This window comes from Mercenaria mercenaria, chromosome 9, assembly GCF_021730395.1.
Source record: "Mercenaria mercenaria strain notata chromosome 9, MADL_Memer_1, whole genome shotgun sequence".
NCBI classification, from domain to species: Eukaryota; Metazoa; Mollusca; class Bivalvia; order Venerida; family Veneridae; genus Mercenaria; species Mercenaria mercenaria.
Genome location: NC_069369.1, coordinates 32313077 through 32325964, shown reverse-complemented (window position 1 = coordinate 32325964; position 12888 = coordinate 32313077).

The window sequence follows — 12888 nt, the reverse complement described above, 5'->3', positions numbered from 1 at the left end:
GTTTCACCTGGCGGGGATTACTTTTATTTACACTGTCTTGTGACTTTGTAACATGGTGGGGGTAAGAGTGAGGTTAGGTGCACCATAAACCGGTTTAAACTCCCCAGTGGTGGTTTTGCCACTGACCGTTCCAAGGCGGTGCCCCACTGTGTTCCTGTATTTGTTTGTTTTGTCCTTTTTGTGTCCATGTTTTGTGTGTGGTGTGCGAGAGTTGTTCGTGTGTGTCTTTGGAATGGCTGCGTTTTTTGAACGTGGCTTTCCCTGTTGGATATTCTTCCTTGTTTTTTAATAATGGGAGTCCATTGGAAAATCACAATTTTCATAACATTTTCGCGAATAAAATTTTTCTACAATGTAGATATTGATGAAACTTCTCACAGTCGTAAATAAATATATGGCATATAATTTGGTGAAATAAAATGCATAGGCCCGTGTGCTTGATTTTGAGATATTTGCCCATGATTAAAGTGATCCACATATTTTAACCCGGTTTAAAGCCATTATTTTGAACTATTTGACGTGCCACATATTTTAATATCATATTTAAACATTAGAAAGATAGAAATGTTGCAATTGTAATACATTTACTCACGGTTGCCTTTAATTCATAAAACAATTCATTTCCGTACGCCGAATCCAGGCTTTATTCTACGTTATCCGGATAATTGACCATACGCCAGGCTCCGCCTACAGGTCACGTGGTACCACAAAATACTAAACCTCCGACATTTAGATCGTTAAGGCTGCTGCTGCTACTTTACGCGAAATTTCTGAAGAGATTGGCAAGAAATTTCTGGCTTATTATGTGTCTTTAAAACGTTTAGATGGATTTCGAGAAAGTACTGTTAGGAGTCTTACATAATGATTGATAGTTTTGGGATTTTCCGACAATCGGGGACGGAATTAGTCAGTGAGAAAGCATGGTTATTCAGAAGACAAAAGAAGACGGAAGAAGGCTACAGGACGACAATTACTAATGATATTTATTGTTGAAAATTTTGTGTTGCTTCTTTAATAAATCACTGACAAGTTTATGCGTGTTATATTATTATAAAAATATGTGTTTATCATTCAGTTTGATATTTTCTTAGTATTTTCTCGACTTGTATTCAATCAGTACTTATGTCCCGTGTGCAAAACTGGAAAAAGTGCATTGAAGGATAATGATACATGTACATTTTAGGTATAAATAGCCCTTCTCCCTCAATGAAAAAGAATTCACATCACCGATGCCTTTCCACGTACATGTTGATCAAGGCAACTGAAAAATTTGGGCACGAATAATGTAGCATTTTTAGTTCATATTTTTGCTACTTGAACATTTTGGCACTTTCTCTTCACAGTTTATGGTTATGAAAATGCCCAGTAAGAAGTGTTATGGCTGAGAAATAAACCAAAAATGCTTAGTTTATATTTGGCCTACAATGTGTCTGCGGAACCCGTAGACTGCCCGTATCCTCATTTCTGTGTGTGTGGGGGGGGGGGGGGGTATGGATGTAAGATTTTCGTACGGGCTCCGCAGCCTCTACGACTTTGTTTAGCGAAAAGTTATACATATTTGAATTAATCGAAAGCCAGTAGCCCGTAGACCGTAGACATGTCGTAGGTGGCATTGCACAATCTCTGCACGGGCATCGTTAGGAGGCCATGCGCTGATCGTGCAGCCAACGCACGATATTCCGTGGACAAAGTGCCTAAAAGAAATCGTACGGAGATTGTAGACACATGAGACCTTCGCACGGCACTCGCAGAGCTGCCACAAGGTTCCTACTTGCTGCAGTACAGAATGAAATCGCATGGATATTGAGCAATCATCGCGCGGCAACCCTACAGCAGCCACATCATTTCTGTGCGGCGGCCTTTATATGGCATAATATTTTTCAGATGGTTATATATATTGGTCATCTCCAGCACGTAAGATTTCCGTTGGAAGCTTGCGGTGACTGCAAGGCAGCTGCACTGAAATTGCACGATTTCCGTATAATCTCCGCGCAGCATCTGTAAGAATTTCTCCCGGCATGTACAAAAAAAAATATGGCACGATGCCCATATTTAATGTGAACACATACACCGTAGCCCGTAGCCACCTACGATGCCAAATTTAGACTAATTTATCGCACGGCGCCCGGGCCAAATGTGAATTAAGTGAAAGCTAGATATATTAATAACATTGTATATACAAATATGTGATAGTTTCCGTCGATTTTATCCACTTTCAATTGTCTGTGAGGACGTCCACAAGTCTTAATCCAGCGAAGACACTTCTCAAAACTTTACTTAGGTTTTGGAAAAGGAATAATCTAGGCGTTCTGGGAAGCGACTATCGGACTTGCAAAGTCCCCACTGACACCTTTTTACCATTTCTAATAAGTTTTACTTGTTTATATAATCATTTTCAAAAGGAATTTATCAGTTATTTTTATCGGTGTGGAGATCGCAATGTCGGAGGGTAATATTTACATTAACACCGTCTAGAGGTGTGCGTCGAATCAAGCGCATTGATTGGTTGATCGCCTATCGATTTATTGGTTTGGTTGACAGCCGGCGTTTGGTCAATTGACGTTACGCCATCATTCCTGGTTTTTCAAACGTGCAGAACTACCTTAATAGTCTACTATGAAAAGTTAAAGAAATTAGAACGCTAGAAATTCTGCGTTGTATTCTTTTGTACAAATAAAATTATGCAAACGAATGCTCGAACCGTTCATGTCAACAAGAAAGTAAAAAAAAGACAGCCAGAAAGTCACAGATTCTATCATTCATGGCAGATATTTGTCTGATTTGAATATATTTAATACCGATTATGAAAAAAAATTATGCGTCGAGCGAACTTAGAAAAGTTTGTTTTATCGGCTGCAGAAAAACACAAGAGTCCAACACAGTTTCGTGTATCTTCATGTGGTTGCCCTACAGCGTACGACGTCGTTAGTGACAATGTTCTCCAAATTAACCACACTTGTCTGTATACAAATACATTTATATATAGCGCAAAAGTATAAAAAATATTCTTTTGCGCTTTACAATAACCTTAAAATGTATAACTGAATTTTATTTTAAAAAAATAATTAATTAATTTAAGAAAGATAAATTACAAATATCAAATACAACTAATTTACAGTATTTGCATATCACTAGATGGTCAAATTCCTAAAAAGGATTTGTCATAATACTATAAAAATTACAAATGATACAGTCTGCATCTGGATATATGAAAAACATGCAAACGTCCAGGCAGCAGTCATATGGAGTCGTATTTACATGCTTATAGACTATGTACACATATACAGCAAATGAAAGATCAATGGTATAAAAATCTATATTTCAGAAATGTTTAATGGCACCATGATCCCAGCTGACAAAAACATACACGTTATTTGCGCATGCTTCGCGGAAGTCACGTGATTTTGTGTTTACACACGCAAAATGTTAAGGTCACAATTAGGTAAATAGTTCTCCCTATATATTCTATATAAAACTGACTTTTTTTAAAGAGCTACCAAACATAGCTAGACCCATTTCAGAGAACAAATCCTTACCTCATTTTAAAGAGTTATGATAAAACTGATGCAAAATGAAGAGAAAAGTAGTGGTCATGTATCTTCTAAGAGAGATTTCTCTTGTCACATTTGCTAACTGTAAACTGACATCAAAATCAAACTGCTGTGACCAGGAAGTACTACTCATACTAAAATTGAGCTTCACTTCACCAAATACAAACTGCTCTCCCATTTTTCCTACCAAAATGACAAAAATACATCCTCAATGAAATTGAAACAGAAACTAGCTTCAATTTAGACCTCTGTTGCCATGCCAAGTGAAAACATAGTGTTCAAATACCTGGCAGCCATTACGCGACTAGACCAGATGGCTCCCACGCTGGTTCCTTTAGTTTAGTTAGGCCTTAACGGAACGGTTTAGGCTGATCACTACCAAATAGAATGTAAGCCTCCGCTGGTAGTCCAAATATAAATAGTACTAATCTTTTTTTCCTTTCCTAGTGCATTTTCTCGGCAGCAACATGCTTACTTTTACCCTACCGCGTTTCAGTATGTATCTCTTTGCATTCTATTGAAATTGGCATGTTTCTATCGCATGCTAGGTAAAAATGGCGGCGTAAGAATTTAATGTCTCGAAAACAGAAATTGAAAGAAGCGAAAAGTAGTAAATTCAGCGGGTTGTATTTAACGAACTGTAGTTTTCTTATATAAAAGTTAACACCTCCTTTTCTTTTTGTTTTTCTAAAGTAGCGATCTAGTTCTTTATGGGAATATAAGTCTCTGAAAATCTGATATGCTAGAAAATGTCGAAAAACCGTTATGAATTAAGTGGATTTTATATGAAATAAAGAACAGCTGGATTTAGTGGTGTTCAACCTTCAATAAACAAATATGGAAGATTTGAAAGGTAAGTAAAAAACATCTTGAATGGGCATCGAGAATTTTACCTGTTTCACTTATTCCCAAAACATGCCATCAAATAAATTTGTTTTTAAAAAGTTCTACACGCTTAAAATATATTGACAGTTCGTCTGCAAATTCCTAACTCTCCCAACCTTCATTCACTGGAAGTATACTGTTCAGAAAATAATACGGTCCAAAAATGTTAAAGGCCTTATTAATGAAAAAATAAATTGTATCAGAGCAAGCAGGAAGGAAATTTCTTTTTATGTTTATTACAGAGGGCACCTAGTGTTGGTGGTCAGTACCACTAGTATGACACACAAGATCTCACAGAGGCATATAAGGCTGTAATTGAGGAAGGTTTTCCTGTAGAAAGAGCAGCTAAAAGATATTCTGTTCCAATCACCACACTGAAATAACGCTTGAGAGGGAGGGTTGGTATTGACACTGTTCGGTCAAGTCGAAAAACTGTATTTACATAGGAGCAAGAAGCATTTCTGGCCCGTCACCTTATAACAACGGGGGAAATTGGTTATGGCTACTCAAGACAGGAGACCCTTAATTTTGCGTCAGATTATGCCTTCCATTTAGGAACAAGAGACAAGGCTCATCCTCTTGGTTTTGACTGGTTTTATGGTTTCATCTCCAGATGGCCTGAATTAAACTTAGTTAAACCTAGGAGTCTGGAAGAAGCACGTGCAAAGTGTGCCACTGAAGCAGCAATAAGTAACTATTTTAAGGAACTTGGAAGCATTCTGGGTTAATACCATTTATTGGATAGACCACAGTGTATATGAAATATTGATGAAAAAGGTCTTAGCTCAGAACATATGCCACCTAAAATTGTAGCTGGTAAGAGGTACAAGGCCCATACTGAACAAATATTACATCGGGCAGATCAAAAAATGTTACACTGATTGGATGTGCCAGTACTGTTGGAAGCAAGTGCCCCCATATTTTATTTTTCCTGGTCAGAGGATGTTAGATTCCCTTCTAGATGGAGCAACACCTGGATTATCAGGTCTGTCACTGAGTCAGGATGGTCTAACTCTGCCACATTCAGAAACTATATGAAGAAGCACCTTTTGAAATTCCTGCCTGCTAGGGATTCTGAATCTCATCTTTTGCTGTTGTATGATGGACAAAAAAGTCATACCACCATTCATTTAATAGAATGGGCTATACAACAACATACTGTGTTGTGTGTGCTTCCCCCACATTGCAACCATATATTACAACCCCTTGATGTCAGTTGTTATGGCCCGCTTGAGCTGGCATGGAACTCAACTTACCACAAATACCTAAGGGAGACTGACACTGTCGTTCCTGGACCCTCTGGATTGCAGAACCAATTGTCATCCAAGCATAAAGATCTGTCTAAGACTGAATCTGATGACAGTGAAATCCCAGAGTCAGACAAATGCATTGTGTGCAAGCAATTCTATCCAGTAGATAAGAAACGTCTCCCATATCTAACAATAGTAAAGTTGGGATGTTGTGACAAATGTGATGGGTGGGTCCACCTATCTTTTTGCTCACCTACCAAGGTATTAAATCTTGGTGACTCATTCTTGTGCCCTCCGTGCAAGGATGATACTCAGTAATTTGTTTGGAAATAGGTTAACAGTTAAAACAGTTATAACAGTTTAATAACAGTTTAAACATTTTTGGAGTCAATGTCTATCCAGTTACTTAAATTCTGAAGTGGTGACACGTATATTTTTTATGTGAAGTATGATTTTGTGTGTAGTGAAGTGTGACCGTCGAATTTACCCCATGTGGTCCATATGAACATGCGCAGTAAATATCAGCCATTTTGTTTCATTGTAAACATGTAGAGCTAGGTCAACGACCTTTATGTCATGCATGTGGATGATTTAAGGTTGCAACTTAAATATATAAAATTTAATGAAATTCAACTTTGTAGTGTTACGCGGGAAAATGTCAATAGACCGTCGAAATTACCCAATACGGGGATACCTGATGTATGTCAAATTTCAAGAATTGGAAACTAATTTATATTGAATTCAAAACTATGACTTAAACAAATTTTTGTTATGTGCATGTCTACTGCATTAACATGGCATACAAATATAACAGCCACATTTATTGCTGCTTTTTTATTATTATTATTTTAGTTGTTAGTAATTTTAAAAATAACATACTAGCCGCTCCTTGCTGGTAGGTGGAGAATGGATTCGCGTCAACTAAAACCAAATGTTCGCCAAGTGTTTTAAAATGTCTTACTTTAATTATCATGATTCTTTACATTTTGGTTTAAAAGATATATAGATGTTTTCTTATTGTAATTGTTTTTTTAACAAAACAAAAAAAACAACAACAACAACAAAAAACGCTTTATAATGAGCTTTCTTCAAAGCTCCAAAAAGGAATTTCGAGAAAAAACGAGCTTCCTAAACATGTATATTCCATCAAACAGTACTTCCCTATAATAGTCCTGTTATTTCTATTATATTCCTTTCTACTAATCTATGCTAACCGTGCCTTATGAATTGATGATCTAGACAAATGCAATGCGTCGTTTTTTACTTGCCGGAAGGTTAACATTCTGTTAGAATATGTAGTATATACATAATAGATTATCTTTGATGATTTTTCTTGCAGGTAAGTAATTGTATATTACTAATGTCCCCCGCCTTTTTCGAAGAAAAAATGGGTGACATAGAAATAGGCTGCGTCCTTCCATACGTCACACTTCATGTCCTATCCATAATTCTGTTTTCCATGAAGGGATTTTTAAATAACTTGGCATAAATGTTCCCCATAATGAGATAGCGTAAGACCCAGGCCTCTATCTTTGAGGTCAAGGTCACACGTGGAAGGCAAAGTTTAACGGGTCTGTTTCGCGTCCTGCCCATAACTTTGCCATTCATCTTGGGATTTTGAAATGACTTCGCAGACCAAGACCCACAGTTTAAAAGTCAGTGTCACGGGTTGAGAGAATCAGTTTCAGGTCCGGTTCGTATGTCTACTGTTCATCAAAGGATGTCATAAAAACTCAGGTCCCCGTCTGAAAGGTCAAGGTCACACTTAGAGGTCAAAGATAAAAGGTTTTTCTTTTTTGGTATGGTCAATAACTTTACTTTACATGTATGGATATTCAAGTAACTTGGAAAAACAGTCACCATAACAAATAGATTGGTCGAATGTAAGACCCAAACCTCTAGGTCAAGGTCAATGTCATACTTGGAGATAAGACATATTTTGGTACTTTTTTGTCTGGTCTGTAACTTGTAATGCATGGGTGAATATTCAAATAACTTCACATTATATTCACCATCGCAAGACAATGTGTCATGTGCAGTAACAAGACCTGTCTGTGAAAGGTCAGGGTCACAGGCACCCGAGTTAACTTTCTTTTTCTTTTTTTTGTACATGAAATGCCTTCTTTTCTATATGATAAAACACAACAAATGTGTATTTCCATTAGTTTTCCTATAAATTTGAAAAAATGAAATTATGCTTAAAGTAAGATAATTTGTATTAGATATAAAATAGTTATTTATAATTATAGATTTCCAGAATGCAAACAAATGGACATTTTAATAGTTATTTATTTTAAGTAACCATAAGCATGATAATACCTCTGTATATTGTCATTCTGTTGTTTTGTTAGCACTTGTCAGATGATTATTCTTCTATACCGCGGACATGTAGCATTTACATAATAAATTATCTTTGATAATATTTCTTGCAGTTGTCTTGACTTCACTTGGTTCAAGAACGCACAAAATATTTACCGTAGACACCCGTAGCCATGAGCAAATGATATGTAAAAATCACCGTCATAGTTCTTGTAGTCAACAAGTCAGCAGTTTGAGATTCATACAGCAGGTGCGCGTGACGTACGTACGTATAACTGGCAGCGTCATTGTTGTTTTATCTTTGAAGTTCCGACCGACGTTTCGCTTTCCATTGTTTTGGGTAGTTGTGGTTATATAGATAATCCATATTTTGCTATTTTGAAAAATGAATAACAACGAGTACATTTAAATATACAAATCTTGTTTGCTAAATTATTCAAGAAATTGCTGATACATAAAATCATTGATTTGTTGTGGTCATTTAAGAGCTGTTAAAGTTATGGATCCTTATATTTCTATATGGAGAGCTCTCATGAATATTCACAAATTGTTTATGATCAATGGCCATCCTACTATCGCTACCATACTATCCTACCACTTTACTATCGCTATCCTGACGTCCTATCATCGCTATCATATTATCCTACCATCCTGCTATCACTATCTTGACATCCTACCATCACTATCCCAACATCCTACCATCGCTATCATACTCTCCCACCATCCTATCATCCCTGTCATATTATCCCATCATCCTTCTATCGCTATACTGACATTCTACCATCGCTGTCATACTATCCTACCATCCTACTATCCCGACATCTTACTATCGCTATCCTCATATCTTACCATCTTACTATCGCTATCCTGCCATCCTACTATCGCTTTCCTGACATCCTTCCATCGCTATCGTGCTATCATACAGTTTTACTATCGTTAGCATTATCCTACTATACTACTACCGATTTTAGCCATTTGTTAAAAATCTTCCGTGATAATAAAACTTGATAGTAGTAGGATGATAGGCTAATAGGACGACGATGGTATGATAATATGGCAGCGGTAGTATGGTGTCAAGGTGGTAGGATGGTAAGATAGCAGTAGAAGGATAATAGGTTGGTAATTATGCCATCCTGTCATCGCCATCGTACCCTCGTTACCTGTGGAAAGCAGGTGCGCCATCATAACTGCTAAATGTTATATGCGAAATGATGTATGTCAAATGCTAATTGATGAATGCTATCTGTCAAATATTAACTGTCAAACAGTAATTGTAAGATAACAAAATTGATGCTAGTTGTTAATTGCCAAATGCAGAATAATACATGCGAACTGTATATCGCTAAATATGTATCCAAACAATGAATATATCAGTAGATAAATACATACTTTGAAAAGTCGTTGCCCTTCAGTAACTTATAGATAGTATGTCTCTTTAAAAGAATCTAATCATTTCAGGGTAAACAGTTTCGGTCCCACGTTTGCATGGCTGACAGAACATATGCTGTTGCTTCAAATCAGACTGGAGAGCACTATATATGTTCATTAATTGAAGGTTACATTCTTTAGTTTTAGGGATACAGATCCTTAATTCTTTGGCAGTCATCATTTTGCATTTACATTATACATTTGCGATTTAGCATTGAGCATTAAGTGTATGGATTTTTGTTATTTGGTATTTTGCATTTGTCATAAAGTATATTACATTTAGCAGTAAATATTTGGCATTCAGCATTATGTATTTGGCAGTAAGCGTGGCGCACCATCCTTTCATGATTATCCTACCCTCGCTAATCCTACAATCCCGCCTTCGCGCTTTGATAACTGAGCGACGGACGATGGTAGGATATTAACAAAAAATTAATCCGTATCAAACATCTTTTATATCGTCAACACATTTACCTCATTATATATATTTCAACTATCTTTCTAGTAAACTTGTAAACAATTCGCTGTAAATGTAATTAACTGTTATTTTTCATCATATTTTGTACATCTTATATATCAGACAATTACGAAATGCTTAACACTCCCAACAGCCTTTACACTGGCAAAAGTTTAGACATATTCGCAATGAAATAGTATCACTCATCTGCAATGCTAAACAAGATCATTTCAATAAAATATCAGATGCACTTAGATCAGATATAAATTCAAATACAAATACGTAGCATTTATATAGCGCAAAAATTATGAAATATTCTATTGCACTTTACAATAACATAACACACATTTAAAACATATACATTCAAAATATGAACAGGATTTTAGAACTTAGATTTAGACATATAAAAATACTATGTTATACCACTACTGATATTTTGTATTTTAACAAGAGTACACTCATTGTTCATGAAACTGACTAAACAAATGTGTTTTCAGTTTTGATCTAAAGCTGACTTCAGACTGAATGTCTTTCAGATAGCTAGGTAGATCGTTCCACCATTTGGGACCAACGATGGCCATAGATCTGTCTGCTAATTTTGTCCGCCGTCTAGGGATGTTAAAGTTAGTGTCACTTTGTAAGCGTAGTCTGTACCGTTGTCGAGTAGGTACAAACATTTCCTTTAGATATACTGGAGCTGTACCATTAATGACACGGAAGACTATCACTAGGACTTTGAACATGACTCTAGCCTTAACTGGGAGCCAGTTTAATTTTTTCAGAAGTTCAGCACTTGGTTGTTCATAGGAATCGTTCATGACTACTCTAGTGGCATGATTTTGGACTCGCTGTACTTTCAGTAAATAAACTGTTGCAGAAGTCAATGTGGGAATGAACCAATCCATGCACTAATGATTCAGTTGACCTTTGTGTGAGATGTTTCCGTATAGCTCTAAGGTTTCATAACTGCACATGTGCTATCTGAAACTTTTTCTAGATGTGATGGTCAAAGTTGAGTGTATTGGTCATGGTTACACCCAGGTCTCTGACATGATCGACGCATTTTACGTCACACCCACCAACGTTTACACTTGTGATGTTCAATTTCGCTAACTGTTGTCTGGTTCCATACATAATTATTTCAGTTTTAGACTGATTCATTCAGGTTGTCATCCATTCTATGATTTCATTGAGACACTGTAAAGTTTTGGAAGAACTGTTGTCTCATTTTGAGAATTTCCCGCTTGAATTTTTAGTGCATTCTTGTGGTCATCTGCGTATCCATAGGTATCGGCTGGATATTTCTGCACAACTCGGTTGAGAGCCGATATACATAGGGTAAAGATCACCGGTCCGGCACAAGAACCCTGCGGGACACCAAACTTCAGTGGCTCCGTGTCAGATGCTGACTGTTCAACTAAGACTTTCATTGTTCTGTTCGTGAGATAAGATTCTATCCATTTCAGGGGAGTGCTATGTATACCAAATTCATCTTTAAGGATTTGAATCAGTATCGGGATACCGATAGTATCGAACGCTGCACTTAAGTCGATCATGACCACGATTGTTACTTGATTTTTATCTTTGGTTTCCAAAAGATCGTTATACATTTTGACCATTGCTGTTTCAATCCCGTGATATTTTCTATAGGCACTTTAGTAGCTGGGAGGAGATTGTTAGGTTCAATATGCTTATTGATTTGGTTTAGTGCAGCTTTTTCAAGAATGTTTGAGAGGAATGTTAAATTTGACACCGGGCGATAGTTTTGCAGTTCAAGTGGGATGCCTTTCTTCTTCAACAAAGGTTTTATCACAGCACTTTTCCACTCCTCAGGGAACACACCAGATAGCAGTGATCGATTTACAATTTCTGTCACAACGGGTGCAAGTTGTGGAAAATTCTCCTTTAATATTTTAGTTGGTATCACATCAATTTCACATGTTGTAGATTTTGATGCATATACAAGTTTCAAAATATCATTTTCGGAAAGTGGTTTGAACGCAGTAAATGTATTCATAATCACAGTTTTATTTTCAACTTATTTGCATTGTTTTACGATGATACGCTGGCTATTTTTCTGTTCTGAGCAGAGAATATAGAAGTCCATAACTTTATAAATTTAATACATCAGAACCTACCACAGATATATTTAGAAGCTGTCTCTAGTTGTATCATGTGATTTTTCAGTAATATACAGTGCGCCAGATATTGCCATTAGTGACAAATGTTTCCAAATTAGCAACATTTATGGAACAGATAGAAACGAAAAGGTCACGTTTTCAAAGTGAAAAGTGAGATAATTTTGTCAAAACAGATGTCAAAGTATATAACTTGTCTTATGAGCCGTAAATCTTTTTGCAGGTATTAAAATGATATAAATTTGTAAGGATTTCAAAGACATTTAAGGAAACAAGGAAAATGATTAGGGATGTGACGGGACGAGGTGGACTAATGGGACGGGTCAGGATGGGACACACTCCTCCACCCTCGCTCTCATCGGTTTGCTTTCTCTGGTTCTTCTTGTGGAAATATTACTGATTATTTTGCAGTTTCTCGTTTGGCTCTGTAATAGCTTATTTTTTATTTTGAACTTACTAATCTTCTCATAGTTTCGTTGGTTGTAACGACTCCGAGAGAAAAGTATCCATGTATCTCAAGAACAGGCAGCAACTGTCAGCAGAACGCCGGAGGATGCATTTCTATAGTTGCATTTGAGATGCATTGTTGATAGGCAATCGTCTTTAACACTGCGGAAAATGGTTCCGTATACGGGAGTGTACGCATTCCGTATATTCCTAATATACGGGCGTATACGGAAACATTTTTCCCGTATATGGAACATTCCATATACGGGAATCCCGTATTCTTTAATTGGACATGTTTCTCTCACATGGATCCGTTCATTCATACTTAGCATAAACGTTTCAACAGTTTATGTCAGTATTCAAAGTTAGGGATTGTCAAGGTTCAAAAGTATGTTTAAGGCGTAGGTTTTGAT